The following is a 19,994-nucleotide window of genomic DNA, read 5'->3' as shown; positions in this document are numbered from 1 at the left end:
AGTAAACCGGAAATAAAGAAAAAAATTAAATATACTATTGGTATGATCGTAACGCACTCACCGAAACCATATTTGCCTTCGACTGAGAAATATAATCCTCATACTGGTGTGATAATTGTGTGGAATTACAAATGTAAAGCTGCGTTTGTACAATAAAATTTAAAATTTATAATATACGTATTTTAAAATCATACATAAATAATTTTTTAACTTTTTTTCTATGAGGATATTGTAATATTGTACATATTGTAGATATTGTAGATATTATAAGATTAAAAGTGCAATGTTAATATTGTATTATGAATAAAATGAAATATATTAGAATATAGAAGAACATATGTAGAATTCTCTTTTCATATATGTGCCAATAAATTTTTGTGAATGCAGCTTAATCTTAACTGGTCAAACTTTTTTATTGATAAACTAACTTGAATTTCCACAACAGTACTCACAACAGCGATTTCCAATTTCGATTCGATGATTTAGCGCTCGTCATGTGCAATGTGTTATACAATTCTATAATTAAAGATAATTAAAAATTGACAAATAACAGCCAATAAGGCGCGGAATCTGGTGAGCGGTGTCCCCATTTCATTTAATATATAGTATTATTTAAAATATTAAAATATTTGTGATTTCCGCGCAATAATTCTTTCCATCTTTATTTTTACTTAAAATTTATAACTTGTGGATTTATGATTATTAGAATACTGTAGTATGAAAATTAGAATTATTCGGGAAAATGTGCTGGCCAGATTATTGCGAGATACTGTATCGTTGCATCGATTATGAAATGGTTTATATAATCACATATGTTATTTAATATTTTTTATAATGCATAATATCATACATATCTATAAAACGTTGTCAGTATTTGGTGGTCTTTCGAAATGATAGACCGTAATTGTGTGTAAATATTATATATTATTAGCTTTATTAAATATAGTTAGTGGAGATAGAGCAATAAGTATAGTTCATTTTTACAACTGCATACTTTTGTAATCATCAATATAATTTGAATATATAGTAAGTCATTAAATATAAAGATAAAATATATGTACATACTTATCCCGAATGATGTAAAAATTCATACATGATAACTGTTATAAATTTAAAAATAATTATATTATTATATTTATATATTCACAACTAATTATAAAGGATATTATTCGCGTTTTCTATCTCACTTATAAATTTTACAATCAGTTTGTGTAATTATCGGTCATATATAATGTCGAAAATTAATTATATTTCCATATTGAAAAAAATATTGTTTATCGCAATCATTAGATATCGCTTCGAATACTCAAAAACACAAATTAAATATGTTATTATATTCCGTACAATTATGAAAACGGATGTGATATTTTCTAATAAAATCAAAATTTTATGGAAGGAAAGATTAAAAAATTTTTTTCATCTTCATTGATAAATCTAATATTAAGATTAAACCTGAAAATAACAAAAACAATTTAGAAATATTCTAAAAATACTTTTTCTACATTATGATTTATTGAATCGCTCGGAAAAAAAGAGAAACATTAATTTAATTATATCGGCTAAATAATATCGACTGGACTCAGTAAGGTATCTTCTATGTTCTTTCTTAATGCTATAATATTTTTCAGACAAAAATCGAAATTTGGTCTAGCATCCGCTGTACTCCAGCAACGTAGCATCAATTGGTACAATGCTGACGGACAGTTAAGAGACATCGGCAACCTGCCTCCAGCACGTACATAATTTATCACTTCTTCATTAGCCTTGGCAATATAAGGTTGCTCACCCAACGATGTAATTTCCCACATTAAAACACCAAATGACCAAACATCGCTTTGAGAACTAAATATTTTGATCATCAAAGATTCGGGTGCCATCCAGCGAACAGGAAGCAAATCTTCTCCTTCCTAAAACATGATTTTAATAAAAATTTAATTTTCTGGTTCAAGTTGTTCATTTTTACAATATGTGCAAAATGAAAAACGTTCATTTATCTCTTGCTATATATAAATAAATACTATTTATATTCTATATTACTTCAAGAAACAATGCACGATACTAATATGATAAAAAAATGGGAAGTATTTTCAAAAGAATTCATTTTTTAATTCTTTTTAATAATTGTATTTATACCACGCGATAATAATCATCCTTGTAGATATCTCTAGCTAGTCCAAAATCTCCAATTTTGATGACACGATTCTCGCGATTTATCGAAGATACTAAACAATTGCGACATGCTAGATCTCTATGTACGAAACGCAACTCTTCCAAGTAGCAACAACCTCGCGCAACATCTTCGCACATGGCGAGCAAATCCTGCAAACGCAGAGCATGCGAATCTGACGCTTCCAAATTTCGACAATCTCTCAAATATTTTAACAGATCACCAGTTTCCATCAGTTCCAACACTAGTAACGGAGAATCTCCATCTAAACAAACGGCCAACAATCTTAATATATGTTTGTTTCGAAAATGACTCATAAGCATGGCTTCCTTTAACAATTTCTTTTTCTCATGGGAAGAAGCATCTTTCCGAAGCGTTTTTATTGCAATGGATATCTCTGTGCCCGATTTTTCTAAGTTCTTCACCTTTCCTTGAAACACCTGCGAAATATTTCACACAAATTTACATGCGTACTTTATTGGAAAATGTATAGTGTAATGTCAAGTAATATTATATTAAATGTATATTTTACTTTATATTAAATGTATAGAGAGTAATGTCAAGTAATATTATATTTTACTTTATATTAAATAATTCAACGAAAAATATATAATAAAGTGCATGTTTGTTGTCTCATCTAAATTTTATATTACTTATAATATATTATAAAAATTTACGTAATTTATATCTTTATTAGGAAATACATATCTGTTTTGTTGATCCAGAAATTAATTTGAAACATTGCTTGAAAAAATTAATTTTTACCATTCCGAATGCACCGCTACCAATAAGTTTTGTAAATGTAATTTGTTTACGTGCGATTTTAGTTATCGCACATTCATCCGGATTATAATGTAACATAGGACTGTAAATCGAATTGAATTGAGTGTATTGGCAAGATACTTCATGTAGAATCTCCAATTCTATATCGGTCATTGTTGAAGACAAAAATTGTTCATTATTACTTCTGCGTTGACGATACACTGTTATAAAATTTCGACTTTATTATATAATAATATGTATTATAAAATTTTTCGTTTTCTAGTAAATTTATTCGTTTACTTTTATATAAGTAAATTACTATTTTCGGTAAATTTTTAGATATTATATCAGATATACATATATGTATAATCTACAATTCAAGTTGATACCTACATCAAATATACTTACAACAATAAAAGTAGCAGAGGCAGATTATAGTAACTATAACGATAAAACCTAACATCAATAATAAGTAATATTTTTTCGCTATTATTCCAGGAGTGTCCGAAATATCTATATTAAGCAAAAATATAATTTTAATATCTTCCTGTGTGTATGTTTTTACAAATTTATTTTTACTTGTAACTTTATTAGAAAAATTTAACTTTTTTAAATTTTAGACCTATTCATATCTAAAAATATTAGTACATAATATTATAATATATCTATGCAGCACAGAATGTTACAACTACTTTGCAACAATATTGCAACATCACAAATTGCAATGCAACATTATACCTTCGTTTGCTTACCAAGTGTTGAAAAAATAAATCTTTCATCAGCCGGCCATGTAAAATTTTCCTCATATTCGGGATATCTCAATATCAAGCGAAACTTGTATAAAGTTCTCGCTTGTAAATTTCCGATATGGTATATTGCTTCATTGTTATAATTCATTTTAATATAATTCGTTATTTGCCACTCTTCTGTTGCAACATCTTTGTACTCTAGTGTAGAAAAGACTGTCAGATTGATGTTTGAGATCCATGAAATGTCCATGCTATTTATGTCGACCTCGCTTAAAGTAATATTGTTTGGTTCTGAGTATATGTGAACGATTTTGCTTAATCTCTCGTTGTAGAAATCGCTGAAATTAACTGGATACACACGCATGTATATCAAATAATCTTGTACTGGTAGCGACAAGTTAATCTTTGTGAAAAACCTGCCGTCTGCCACACGTTTCGGCACATTGATAAATTGTTTGCTCTTTTGTTGCGTGCCGTTCACTAATGTAACTGTCTTCCAATGCACTTCGTAGGTCACGGCCACGCAGTTCACTTTCTTGGGTGGCATCCAATAAACTACTGCTATAGTAGGCGTCAAAGCTAAAACACTTATGTTTTCTGGTGCATTAAGCTTGCCCGAATTAGTTATTATCGGTATCACATTCGAATCCAATGGATTTATCGATAATTGATCAAAGTAAAAATTGCTTAAAGTAAACTTCAACTTGTACTCTGTAAATGGTGTTAAGTTCTGAATCTCGTAATATCGCTCGTACGTCTGCACATTGAATTTCTCAGACTTGTTGAAGTTGTTGTCTAAACAGCTTACGAAGATAGTATATATAGTAGTTGGTAAATTATATTTTTTGCATCCACTCTTTGCAACCGGCTCCGGAAGATTTACAATGATGCTGTTTGCCGTTGCAGTCACATTCTCAAAATTATAAACTTTTTCGTTAGGTGTCAGACATCTCATTGGAGGATATGGTTGTAAAGATCTATCAGAAGAGTAAATTTTCTCAATCATATTTTCACTTAAGCCTATTATTATCTTTTCAACATATTTGTATGCATTTGAGACGCTCCTGAGACTTGCATATTTCTTTTTCAAAACGTAGAGTATATGTTGAGACAAATTATTATATGCTAAAATGTAAATGTTTGTTTTGTCAATCGTTATAGTTCTGAAGTTTATGTTATCACTTATGTTTTGATTGTGTAAAATCGTATTGGACATAGAAACGTTAATGTCTGTCACAAATATGCGATCCTTACATAACCAGTAAATTAACGGCTCCTCATTATTCGTGTTATCAATTGCATAACTATCAGAAAGATTATAAGGACTTAAACAAATGGATGAATTTATCTGAACAATTTGCTCACTTTTTCCATCGAGGTAATATTTCATCAATATTACATCTTCATTATTCCATCTGTGTGACACGCGATATAAAATTCTAAAAAATACATAATTATTTTACACATTATAAAACATTATTTTTACAAAAACAGAAAATTATATGTAATAAAAATTCGAAATTCTTATAATTATATAATAACTTATTATTTTTTTTTCACTTATATGATCTTAATTATAAAACCACGTAAAATTATATAAAAATTACAAATTTGCATATAAATCTTTAATGGAAAATTATTATTTCAGGTGAACGGTAGTAAACGTACCCCATAGACGGTGATACACTTAAATGGTGATTAGCAATTTGTACTTTGGAAATCACATGAAATTTATTTCTTTGTGGGCCATTTTCCCACATTTTTGCTAAGTCGAACTTTACAATATAAGAGTAGCCTAACGTTGAAAAGGTCAAATATAGATTTCTTGCTACCCAGTCAATGCAGAGATCTTCTACAGAATAATACAATCTAGCTATATTTGAGAATTTATTTTCATTAATCTTCAATGTTATTAGATCTGTTTCGTTACTCCAATAAATTCTATGTTCTTGTATCGAATAAGCGACATGTTTTACTGATCTGAAAAAAGGAGTCAACTATAATTGTATAGTAAAAAATTATAGTTGAGATTTCTAATTTTATAGTTATTACTGCTATAATGTTGATAATAATAAACTTGTGCATAATAATAATAACTTTAACTTTATAGTTAGTGCTAAAAATAATTTATGCTAATTATAACTATTTTATTTTATCAGTATACGTACCTTCTATCAGCAATCGGCATTACGCAATTAGTAATGTTTAAATCCACGTCCCATATTAGGAAACCTCGATACGTTTTGAGTAATAATTTAGGTACTGGATTTTCATGTGTAGTCGACACATTGATTAAATCAGTGTAAGGACCAGCAACAATTTTAGTATGCGCACGTACTCGAAAATAATATGTTGTGTTAAATGTTAGATTGTGCACCGTGTGCTCCAATTTTGTAGTTGTGATATTTTTATCGTCGCAGATTTGAATCTCCTTTAAGTCCTCGATGAAAAAACACTGCACCGTGTACCCTTGTATTATTTCATCGGTAAAGTTAGGTTGGTTCCATCTATAAAAGAATAACATTTCAGTCTTTTTATATTTAGTAAAATTATAACAGAATTAACATTTTGATATATTTATGTCGTTGAATTTAAGAAAAGAGAGAAAAATGAAAGAATACAAACTGAGAATTTAGATTCTTTACCTCAATGTCACAAAAATGTCGTTTACTTTTTCTATGAATTGACTGTTGAATTGTACAAATGCTCTGAGAGATGTTGGCTTGTTCAAACTGCTTTCTAGAGATTTTAAGATCGTACATATTAACATAATTATATATAAGATTAAGTGGATTATCTCAGTAAATGAGAAAGAACAATTTAATGTGAAAATAAAGGAAAGAGAAAAAATAAATGAAAACTACAAAATATGGAAATTAGCACGGTAATGATCTTTAAAAAAATAATATAAGAATTATTTGCGTCATTTAAAATTTAGAAAAGTAATCGTTAATCCATGGCAAAAACGAATAAATAACTTTTAATAAGATGACAAGTATTTTTCGATAAATTCCTATAGCTTAAGAAATCAGAAGTACAATATTTGCAATTGCTTAAAAACAAAGTAGCAAATTAATAAAATTGACTTTATCTTAAATCATGAAAATTTTTATGTACAATGTTATGTTTATATTATGCTTTTCTATTTTTTTTTTGGATGGAATAGAATTTATATTCTTCTCACTACTGGAAGATATTTTTAGATTTGATTTCCACTCTCTCTTGAATTTAAATTATATATACACTTTTTCGTAGATTTTTTATTAATGTTTTATGCATTTTTTGCAACTTACCGATTGTTTCTGGGATGATCGAAATATTTGCGAGTGTAACTTCATCGACTTCTCGCTTATTTCTCACAGTACTATCAGAATGACTCCGGTCAGATTTGAAATTTAGAATATGATCACTTTTCTCGCACATTGAAATATCCTTCATAAAATATAACATACGAAAAGAATTAAGTGAATATCGTTGAAGTGGTTGTTTCTGCTGCTTATAATGATAAATTATATAAATTATAAAATTAAGCGAAAAATTGCTATTCGTTTTTTGTTTTCTTAATAATACCAGTTTGATATATACCATTCTTAATGATATATATTAAATGTGATGTAGTTTTATTAATATCGTAAAATCTATTTTTTATTTATTATTTTTTAAGGCATCTTGTATATCAAACATAACTCATATCAAAAAGAAAATCAATCAATAAGTTAACAAGAGTCAATGAAGATTCATAACAGCTTTTAACAAGCGAAAGTGTAGCTTCTTGCAATTATTAAAACAATTTTGTCTAACGATTTGATTCTTTCTCATGATAGGTTAGTTAACTCTTCTCCACTTTTACCGTAACTCAAATTTCTTTTTAAAAATTTGCCGATATTATTGAAGTTTTATTAATGTTTGTACTGCAAGAATAAAAAGGTTAAAAATATTGTTTCTTTACAGTTATTAAATATTAGTCATAGGATTATGTAAAATCTTTTATTTATAACCTTGTCAAGTTTTTTCTCGAATGTCGTTATATTTTTAACAGAAACAAATCCTGGAAATGATAGTATAAACCGATAATGCCTCGATAAGAATATGTGCGTATAATTGTATATAAATGCATATATGTATAATGAAAATTAATATAAATTCTAGCGATTGTTATTGAATGTATTGTCGATCGAAATATTAACGTTAATAGATACAATTTGAAGAATGTTTAATGAATAATTTTTTTATTAAACAGATTTTTAATCTCCATATTTAGTATAATATAATTAAACTTAACACAAAGAAGTGATGCTAACTTTCTAAATTAATTTATTAAAATAAAATCTACGTTAGTATAAATCTTACTATAAATCAGCAAATATTATAAATATCATAAATATATAGAAAAATAATGAAATTTTAGAATTTGAAGAAAAATAACAAAAATCTATTGAAGTGTCATCGTATATATATATTAATATATTATTATATATATTAATGTAGCAGATAGTAGACAGAAAACTTCATTAATTTTAAAAATTGTTATTTTTAGAAATAATAATTATATATATATATATATATATATATATATATATATATATATATATATATATATAGAGAGAGAGAGAGAGAGAGAGAGAGAGAATAATACAGTCAAATTTTAAAATACCGTTTTAATTAAATTTAATCTACTATATAACATCCATTTGTAAACAAAATTCCGAAACTTTATCCATCTTGTTTTTACAACATCGTACATACTTTATTCTCTTATATTGAATTGTTTTATTTTATCTTATCTTATTATATAGATAGAATATATAATTTACTATCATTCATTTTTAGTTACACTACTAACTACAATAACATTCAATTGTTTGTTAATCAAGCGAAAAATTACTCTTACCTGCGTAGAATTTAAATTCGGACACATGGCAACACTTTCTTTCTGGACGCTGTTTGAAGTGGTATAATCTGTCCGCATAAACGTGGTAGTTGCCTTTGTCAGTACTAAACCTTTCAATAATACACATAGAATTGTTCCAAACATAATTTGCATTTTTCGTAAACGTTTGCACTCAATCGGTTTTCGTTCAATCCTCAATTAATTGTTTTTCTCACTCTACTAATTCTGATGTGTCAATCGAATTGATATTAATTCACATATATACATATATTTTCGATAAATTCTTTAAAATTCAGTTTCAACGAATCGCAAGTTATTATGTTCTAATATTATGTTTTTAGATTCTTTTTATGTTTACGATCACAATATATATCTTAAGATTAAATTAGAGAATTCTTAGTAAGTAAATAATTTCTATTTCTTTTTTTAGGAGAACAAATGACAATGCAAAATAGTACATATTCATTGGATTGTATCGCGAATACAGGAATATAATTATTATCAGTTTTCCTCTTTCATTAATATTATAATAGAAAAGCAATCAATAAAAAGATAACCACTATCAAATTACAAACGATCAAAAAAGTTATAGAATTATAGATCTTGTAACATTTTCAGCCTTATTCAAGCTCACGCAGCGTGTAATCGAATTCACTTCAATATTTGCTATATATTTTATTAAATATATAATTATGACAATTAGTTCGTACGATTGTGTTACTACAATTGTGCTACTACGTATGCTTTTCAAAATCCATTATAGGTGAGTAAAAATCGGTATATAAATCCACTCTTTGTGCATAATTTTTTGTGATATTCATATAATGCAGTTTGAATCAAACGATAAGTAACGCGGTAGCGTGTTTAGGCTAACGATCACAATAGTAACTGACTTCGAATGATCAATCTGATCATGTGTTGCCATGACTCAGAGACCGGATTTTGGTGCCGTTTTCCTCACTCCAAGTGCATGCTCCAAGTGCGGCCGAGCGTCGCGAAAAGCAGTACGGTCTATGCCGGTCTAGTGATGGTAGCAAAGAGGGCACCGTCGCGTAGAAAAAGAAAATATAATAATTTATTATATTATTTTTTACTTTATATTATATATATATATATATTATTTTATTATATTATTTTATATATTATGTATAATATTAAATAAACATATATTCTATATTCTATTAATATATATATTTTTTTTTCTACGCTACGGTGCCCTCTTTGCTACCATCATTAGACCGGCATAGACGGTACTGCTTTTCGCGGCCGCTAGCATGCACTTGGAGTGGGGAAAACGACAAGAAGATCCGGACTCTGGCCATGACGTCTTATTAGCTGCATTCCGTAGTAATTTATTTTTCTCTACGGAAATACTTGGTGTTATTCCAAACATAATTAAAATCTTTAAAAATCGTTTGTCAAAAAGGTTATATATGTATAAAACAAAAATAGTTCTATTAATAAAAATAATTATATGTATATATAATTGTTTAATTTGAATTTTATATATTAAACTTTTTATATTAATTTATTTCTGAGTATCTTCTCTTTGGCCTAGGGACACGTTTACTGTATAAAATGATATTCTGATTATAAGAAAAATAAAAATGGATTTAAAGAAAGTGGTTTATGCGTTTTCTGTACATTCTCATAATGCAGTTTGAATCAAGCGATACGTAACGCCGTTTAAATAAGTATAAATAAGTATAAATTTACAGTAGCACATATACAATTAAAATAAATAATATAATTAATTGTACGTGCTATTATTATCATTATTTGCATTGAATAACGTATAATATTATATATTTCCTCTTTCTCTCATAAATTTTACAATCAGTTTGTAATTATCGGTCATATATAATGTCAAAAATTAATAATATTTTCATATTGAAAAAAATATTGTTTATACATATATATATACATATATATATATATATATATATATATATATATATATATATATATACATATTTATATATATTTATATATACATATAATCACAATTATTAGGTTTCGCTTCGATTACTCAAAAACACAAATTAAATATGTCATTATATTACGTTATTTACAATTATAAAAACGGATGTGATATTTTTTAATAATTAAAATTTTATGGAAGGTAAGATTAAAAAATTTCTTTTATCTTCATTGATAAATCTAATATTAAGATTAAACCTGAAAATAACAGAATCAATTTAGAAATATTCTAGAAATATTTTTTCTACATTAAGATTTATTGAATCGTTCGGAAAAGAAGAGAAACATTATAATTTAATTATATCGGCTAAATAGTATCGACTGGACTCAGTAAGGCATCTTCCATGTTCTTTCTTAATGCTATAATATTTTTCAGACAAAATTCGAAATTTGGTCTAGCATCCGCTGTACTCCAGCAACGTAGCATCAACTGGTACAATGCTGACGGACAGTTAAGAGACATCGGCAACCTGCCTCCAGCACGTACATAATTTATCACTTCTTCATTAGCCTTGGCAGTATAAGGTTGCTCACCCAACGATGTAATTTCCCACATTAAAACACCAAATGACCAAACATCGCTTTGAGAACTAAATATTTTGATCATCAAAGATTCGGGTGCCATCCAGCGAACAGGAAGCAAACCTTCTCCTTTCTAAAACATGATTTTAACAAAAATTTAATTTTCTGCTTCAAGTTTTTCATTTTTACAATATGTGCAAAATGAATAACGTTATCTCTTGCTATATATAAATAAATACTAATTATATTCCATATTATTTGAAGAAACAATGCACGATACTATTATGATAAAAAAATGGAAAGTATTTTCAAAAGATTTCATTTTTTAATTTTTTTTAATAATTGTATTTATACCACGCGATAATAATCATCCTTGTAGATATCTCTAGCTAGTCCAAAATCTCCAATTTTGATGACACGATTCTCTCGATTTCTCGAAGATACTAAACAATTGCGACACGCTAGATCTCTATGCACGAAACGCAACTCTTCCAAGTAGCAACAACCTCGCGCAACATCTTCGCACATGGCGAGCAAATCCTGTAAACGCAGAGCATGCGAATCTGACGCTTCCAAATATCGACAATCTCTCAAATATTTTAACAGATCACCAGTTTCCATCAGTTCCAACACTAGTAACGGAGAATCCCCATCTAAACAAACGGCCAACAATCTTAATATATGTTCGTGTCGAAAATTATTCATAAGTTTGGCTTCGTTTAACAATTTCTTTTTCTCATGGGAAGAAGCATCTTTACGAAGCGTTTTTATTGCAACGGATATCTCTGTGTCCGATCTTTCTAAGTTCTTCACCTTTCCTTGAAACACCTGCGAAATATTTCACATAAATTTACATGCGTACTTCATTAGAAAATGTATAGTGTAAAGTCAAGTAATATTATATTTTACTTTATATTGAATAATTCAACGAAAATATATAATAAAGTGAATGTTTGTTGTCTCATCTAAATTTTATATTACTTATAATATATTATAAAAATTTATGTGATTTATATCTTTATTAGGAAATACATATCTGTTTTGTTGATCCAGAAATTAATTTGAAACATTGCTTGAAAAAATTAATTTTTACCATTCCGAATGCACCGCTACCAATAAGATTTGTAAATGTAATTTGTTTGCGTGCGATTTTAGTTATCGCACATTCATCCGGATTATAATGTAACATTTGATTGTAAATCGTATTGAATTCAGTGTTTCGGTAAGGTCCTTCTTGTAGAATCTCCAATTCTACATCACATTGTTCATTATTACTTCTGCGTTGACGATACACTGTTATAAAATTTCGACTTAATTATATAATAATATGTATTATAAAATTTTTCTTTTTTTAGTAAATTTATTCGTTTAATTTTATATAAGTAAATTTCTATTTTCATTAAATTTTTAGATATTATATCAGATATTCATATATGTATAATCTACAATTCAAGTTGATACCTACATCAAATATACTTACAACAATAAAAGTAGCAGAGGCAGATTATAGTAACTATAACGATAAAACCTAACATCAATAATAAGTAATATTTTTTCGCTATTATTCCAGGAGTGTCCGAAATATCTATATTAAGCAAAAATATAATTTTAATATCTTCCTGTGTGTATGTTTTTACAAATTTATTTTTACTTGTAACTCTATTAAAAAAATTTAACTTTTTTAAATTTTAGGCTTATTCATATCTTAAAGCATTAATACATAATATTATAATCTATCTATGCAGCACAGAATGTTACAACTACTTTGCAACAATATTGCAATATTACAAATTGCAATGCAACATTACGCAAACATTGTAGAAATATAAATTATCAACGTATCAATTAGTTATTAGCAATATGGTATTTATATTTTGGAAACATTGGAAAATTATAATACTCTTTAATTTATCTATAAAAATAATGTAATAATATATTTTTTTATATTTGTATATATGCGATGAATTTTACTTTTTTGCAAAAGTCAAACGAATTAATGACACAGAAATGATATCAGTCGAGTAAATATAATTCTAAGCTAAAGATAAGCATTGCTATTTTTTTTATTAAAGTATACAAAGTACCCATTATAAGAGTATATAGAACATTTAAAATAAGAAAAGTGATTCGTAAATAAGAGTTTAAAGTAATTTTGTATAAAAATATAGTATTTTATGTTATATGATTATGTTTAGATATAATTTTGCAATGTATTATCTTAGACATGATTATCTTAGATATTGGAAACTTCTATTTATATCAAGCTTTTTAATTTAATTATAAGTTTCCAAGATATTTATCCATCGAAAATAAAAATATTTTATACGTAATATTATTAAATGGTTGCAATAACATTGCATTCTTTCCAATGTATTACACTATAATATTGCTACAATATTTCATTCCAAAAAGCGGACATCTTAATTTCATTACAATCTTATAACAATGACTCAGCAGAGTTTCGCAATCGATTTGCAATATTGCATTGTTTCAATTAAATTATTCTTTAATATGTCTGCAACCTTATTGTGCTGTATGAGTATTTTCGTTTGCTTACCAAGTGTTGAAAAAATAAATCTTTCATCAGCCGGCCATGTATAATTTTCCTCATATTCGAAGTATCTCAATATCAAACGAAACTCGTATAAAGTTCCCGATTGTAAATCTTCCACATGGTATATTACTTCTTTGTTATAATTCATTTTAATATAATTCATTGTTTGCCACTTTTCTGCTGCAATATCTTTGTACTCTAGTGTCGAAAAGATCGTCAGATTAATGTTTGAGATCCATGAAATGTCCATGCTTTTTGTGTCGACCCTGCTCAAAGTAATATTGTTTGGTTCTGAATATATATCGATCTTGCTTAAACTCTCGTTGTAGAAATCACTGAAATTAAATGGATACACACGCACGTATATCAAATAATCTTGTACTGGTAGCGACAAGTTAATCTTTGTGAAAAATCTGCCGTCTGCCACACGTTTCGGCACATTGATAAATTGTTTGCTCTTTTGTTGCGTGCCGTTCACTAATGTAACTGACTTCCAATGCACTTCGTAGGTCACGGCCACGCAGTTCACTTTTTTGGGTGGCATCCAATAAACTACTGCTATAGTAGGCGTCAAAGCTAGAACACTTATGTTTTCTGGTGCATTAAGCTTGCCTGAATTAGTTTTTATTGGTATCACATTCGAATCCAATGGATTTATTGATAATTGATTAAAGTAAAAATTGCTTAAAGTAAACTTCAACTTGTACTCTGTAAATGGTGTTAAGTTCTGAATCTCGTAATATCGCTCGTACGTCTGCACATTGAATTTCTCAGACTTGTTGAGATTGTTGTCTAAGCAGGACAAAAAAAGGCTTACGGTAATAGTATATATAGTAGTTGGTAAATTATATTTTTTGCATCCACTCTTTACAACCGGCTCCGGAAGATTTACAATGATGCTGTTTGTCGTTGCAGTCACATTCTCAAAATTATAAACATTTTCGTCAGGTGTTAGACATCTCATTGAAGGATATGGTTGCAAAGATTTATCCAAGGCGTGAATGTAACTAAAGATTTTTACATCTGTCTTTGTTGTTATCTTTTCAACATATTCGTTTGCAATTACGCTGAGACTTGCATATTTCTTTTTCAGAACGTAGATATGTTGAGTATTTTGACTCTCTTTAAATACTAAAAGGTACATGTTTGTTTTGTCAATCGTCATATATTGGAAATCGATGTTATCACTTATGTTTTTCTTGTGTAAAATCATATTGCACATAGAAACATTAAGGTCTGTAACAGTTATGAAATCAGAACTTATCCAGTAAACTAACGGCTCCTCATTATTCATATTAACACTATATATAAAATTAAGACGTTTCTTTGTCTGACGAGATAGGCAAGAGTATAATTTTGTGTGAACAATTTGCTTATTTTTTCCATCGAGATCATATTGCACCAAATCATTATATCCATTCGATGTGTTAATATCGAAATAGAAAATTCTAAAAAATTTATAATTATTTTAAATATATAATTATTTTACTCATTATAAAACATTATTTTAACAAAAACAAAAACTTGTATGTAGTGAAAATTCGAAATTCTTGTAATTATATAATAAATTATTATTTTTTTTTACTTTTGATCTTAATGATAAAACCTCGTAAAATTATAGAAAAATTACAAATTTGCTTAAATCTTTAATGGAAAATTATTTTTTCAGGCGAACGGTAGTAAACGTACCCTATAGACGGTAATATATTTATATAGCAACTATCAAATTTTAAAATCTTATCAAATTTAATTATGCCATTATCCCACATTGTTAAGTCGAACTTTACAATGTAACAGTAGTCTGACTCTTCATAGGTCCAATATAAATTTCTTGCTACCCAGTCAATGCAGAGAGCACCTAGAATATAATCAAGTGTAGCTATTTTTGTGGTATTATTTTCATAAATCTTTATTGCCATTAGGTCTCTTTCCGAGGTACTCCAATAAATTTTATTTTCTTGTATCGAATAAGCGAAATTTACTACTGATCTGAAAAAAGGAGTCAACTATAATTGTAGAGTAAAAAAATTATAGTTGAGATTTCTAATTTTATAGTTATTACTGCTATAATGTTGATAATAATAAACTTGTGCATAATAATAATAACTTTCACTATATAGTTAGTGTTAAAAATAATTTATGATAATTATAACTATTTTTTTTTATCAGTATACGTACGTTGACGATAAGAAATAAGTAAGGTTTAAATCCACGTCCCATATTTGCATGCCTGCAGTCGTTGCGAGTAATAATATAGGTATTGGATTTTCATATGTAGTCGACACATTGATTAAATCCGTGTAAGGACCAGCAACAATTTTAGTATACGCACGTACTCGAAAATTATATGTCGTGTCAGATGTTAGATTGTACACGTTGATTCCATGTAGTTGTGATAGTGTTGTAGTTGTGATATTGTTCTCGCAGATTTGAATCTCTTTTAAGTCCTCGATAATAAAACACTGCAACGTGTACCCTTGTATTACTTCATCGGTAAAGTTAGGTTGATTCCATCTATAAAAGAATAACATTTCAGTCTTTTTACATTTAATAAAATTATAACAGAATTAACATTTTGATATATTTAAATCGTTGAATTTAGGAAAAGAGAGAAAAATGAAAGAATACAAACTGAGAATTTAGATTCTTTACCTCAATGTCACAAAAATGTCGTTTACTTTTTTTATGAATTGTCTGTCGAATTGTACAAATGCTCTGAGAGATGTTGGCTTATTCAAACTGCTTTCTAGAGATTTTAAGATCGTACATATTAACATAATTATATATAAGATTAAGTGGATTATCTCAGTAAATCAGAAAGAACAATTTAATGTGAAAATAAAGGAAAGAGAAAAAATAAATGTAAACTACAAAATATGGAAATTAGCACAGTATAGATCTTTAAAAAAATAATATAAGAATATTTTGCGTTATTTAAGATTTAGAAAAGTAATCGTTAATCCATGGCAAAAACGAATAAATAACTTTTAATAAGATGACAAGTATTTTTCGATAAATTCCTATAGCTTAAGAAATCAGAAGTACAATATTTGCGATTGCTTCAAAACAAAGTAGCAAATTAATAAAATTGACTTTATCTTAAATCATGAAAATTTTTATGTACAATGTTATGTTTATATTATGCTTTTCTATTTTTTTTTGGATGGAATAGAATTTATATTCTTCTCACTACTGGAAGATATTTTTAGATTTGATTTCCACTCTCTCTTGAATTTAAATTATATTTACACTTTTTCGTAGATTTTTTATTAATGTTTTATGCATTTTTTGCAACTTACCGATTGTTTCTGGGATGATAGAAATATTTTCGAGTGTAACTTCATCGACTTCTCGCTTATTTCTCACAGTACTATCAGAATGACTCCGGTCAGATTTGAAATTTAGTATATGATGATCACTTTTCTCAGACATTGAAATATCCTTCATAAAATATAACATACGAAAAGAATTAAGTGAATATCGTTGAAGTGGTTATTTCTGCTGCTTATAATGATAAATTATATAAATTATAAAATTAAGCGAAAAATTGCTATTCGTTTTTTGTTTTCTTAATAATACCAGTTTGATATATACCATTCCTAATGATATATATTAAATGTGATGTAGTTTTATTAATATCGTAAAATCTATTTTTTATTTATTATTTTTTAAGGCATCTTGTATATCAAACATAACTCATATCAAAAAGAAAATCAATCAATAAGTTAACAAGAGTCAATGAAGATTCATAACAGCTTTTAACAAGCGAAAGTGTAGCTTCTTGCAATTATTAAAACAATTTTGTCTAACGATTTGATTCTTTCTCATGATAGGTTAGTTAACTCTTCTCCACTTTTACCGTAACTCAAATTTCTTTTTAAAAATTTGCCGATATTATTAAAGTTTTATTAATGTTTGTACTGCAAGAATAAAAAGGTTAAAAATATTGTTTCTTTACAGTTATTAAATATTAGTCATAGGATTATGTAAAATCTTTTATTTATAACCTTGTCAAGTTTTTTCTCGAATGTCGTTATATTTTTAACAGAAACAAATCCTGGAAATGATAGTATAAACCGATAATGCCTCGATAAGAATATGTGCGTATAATTGTATATAAATGCATATATGTATAATGAAAATTAATATAAATTCTAGCGATTGTTATTGAATGTATTGTCGATCGAAATATTAACGTTAATAGATACAATTTGAAGAATGTTTAATGAATAATTTTTTTATTAAACAGATTTTTAATCTCCATATTTAGTATAATATAATTAAACTTAACACAAAGAAGTGATGCTAACTTTCTAAATTAATTTATTAAAATAAAATCTACGTTAGTATAAATCTTACTATAAATCAGCAAATATTATAAATATCATAAATATATAGAAAAATAATGAAATTTTAGAATTTGAAGAAAAATAACATAAAAATCTATTGAAGTGTCATCGTATATATATATTAATATATTATTATATATATTAATGTAGCAGATAGTAGACAGAAAACTTCATTAATTTTAAAAATTGTTATTTTTAGAAATAATAATTATATATATATATATATATATATATATATATAGAGAGAGAGAGAGAGAGAGAGAGAGAATAATACAGTCAAATTTTAAAATACCGTTTTAATTAAATTTAATCTACTATATAACATCCATTTGTAAACAAAATTCCGAAACTTTATCCATCTTGTTTTTACAACATCGTACATACTTTATTCTCTTATATTGAATTGTTTTATTTTATCTTATCTTATTATATAGATAGAATATATAATTTACTATCATTCATTTTTAGTTACACTACTAACTACAATAACATTCAATTGTTTCTTAATCAAGCGAAAAATTACTCTTACCTGCGTAGAATTTAAATTCGGACACATGGCAACACTTTCTTTCTGGACGCTGTTTGAAGTGGTATAATCTGTCCGCATAAACGTGGTATTTGCCTTTGTCAGTACTAAACCTTTCAATAATACACATAGAATTGTTCCAAACATAATTTGCATTTTTCGTAAACGTTTGCACTCAATCGGTTTTCGTTCAATCCTCAATTTATTGTTTTTCTCACTCTACTAATTCTGATGTGTCAATCGAATTGATATTAATTCACATATATACATATATTTTCGATAAATTCTTTAAAATTCAGTTTCAACGAATCGCAAGTTATTATGTTCTAATATTATGTTTTTAGATTCTTTTTATGTTTACGATCACAATATATATCTTAAGATTAAATTAGAGAATTCTTAGTAAGTAAATAATTTCTATTTCTTTTTTTAGGAGAACAAATGACAATGCAAAATAGTACATATTCATTGGATTGTATCGCGAATACAGGAATATAATTATTATCAGTTTTCCTCTTTCATTAATATTATAATAGAAAAGCAATCAATAAAAAGATAACCACTATCAAATTACAAACGATCAAAAAAGTTATAGAATTATAGATCTTGTAATTTTCAGCCATATTCAAGCTCACGCAGCGTGTAATCGAATTCACTTCAATATTTGCTATATATTTTATTAAATATATAATTATGACAATTAGTTCGTACGATTGTGTTACTACAATTGTGCTACTACGTATGCTTTCCAAAATCCATTATAGGTGAGTAAAAATCGGTATATAAATCCACTCTTTGTGCATAATTTTTTGTGATATTCATATAATGCAGTTTGAATCAAACGATAAGTAACGCCGTAGCGTGTTTAGGCTAACGATCACAATAGTAACTGACTTCGAATGATCAATCTGATCATGTGTTGCCATGACTCAGAGACCGGATTTTGGTGCCGTTTTCCTCACTCCAAGTGCATGCTCCAAGTGCGGCCGAGCGTCGCGAAAAGCAGTACGGTCTATGCCGGTCTAGTGATGGTAGCAAAGAGGGCACCGTCGCGTAGAAAAAGAAAATATAATAATTTATTATATTATTTTTTACTTTATATTATATATATATATATTATTATATTATATTATTTTATATATTATGTATAATATTAAATAAACATATATTCTATATTCTATTAATATATATATTTTTTTTTCTACGCGACGGTGCCCTCTTTGCTACCATCATTAGACCGGCATAGACGGTACCGCTTTTCGCGGCCGCTAGCATGCACTTGGAGTGGGGAAAACGACAAGAAGATCCGGACTCTGGCCATGACGTCTTATTAGCTGCATTCCGTAGTAATTTATTTTTCTCTACGGAAATACTTGGTGTTATTCCAAACATAATTAAAATCTTTAAAAATCGTTTGTCAAAAAGGTTATATATGTATAAAACAAAAATAGTTCTATTAATAAAAATAATTATATGTATATATAATTGTTAAAT

The 19,994-nt window shown here is 27.3% G+C and overlaps 1 pseudogene across 1 annotated transcript; it reads right to left on the bottom strand.

Annotated features, from left to right (window-relative positions):
• Positions 1-1,490: 1,490 nt before the first annotated feature.
• Positions 1,491-19,584, bottom strand: LOC145960177 (uncharacterized; annotated as a pseudogene). The gene is made up of 20 exons (XR_014435270.1): positions 18,504-19,584; positions 16,925-17,066; positions 16,278-16,371; positions 15,315-16,139; positions 13,629-15,073; positions 12,552-12,656; positions 12,165-12,364; positions 11,426-11,899; positions 10,858-11,204; positions 9,798-9,942; positions 8,570-8,767; positions 6,972-7,110; positions 6,324-6,417; positions 5,847-6,185; positions 5,347-5,658; positions 3,682-5,117; positions 3,338-3,442; positions 2,933-3,150; positions 2,134-2,607; positions 1,491-1,907 (listed from the first exon to the last, which is right to left on the bottom strand). The product of XR_014435270.1 is annotated as an uncharacterized LOC145960177 (transcript).
• Between the last annotated feature and the right edge of the window lie 410 nt (positions 19,585-19,994).

The sequence above is a fragment of the Camponotus vicinus genome, unplaced genomic scaffold, assembly GCF_025532165.1.
Source record: "Camponotus vicinus isolate PSW18456_S1 unplaced genomic scaffold, iyCamVici1.0 SCAF_10, whole genome shotgun sequence".
NCBI lineage: Eukaryota > Metazoa > Arthropoda > Insecta > Hymenoptera > Formicidae > Camponotus > Camponotus vicinus.
This window is presented reverse-complemented; position numbering and strand designations above follow the sequence as displayed.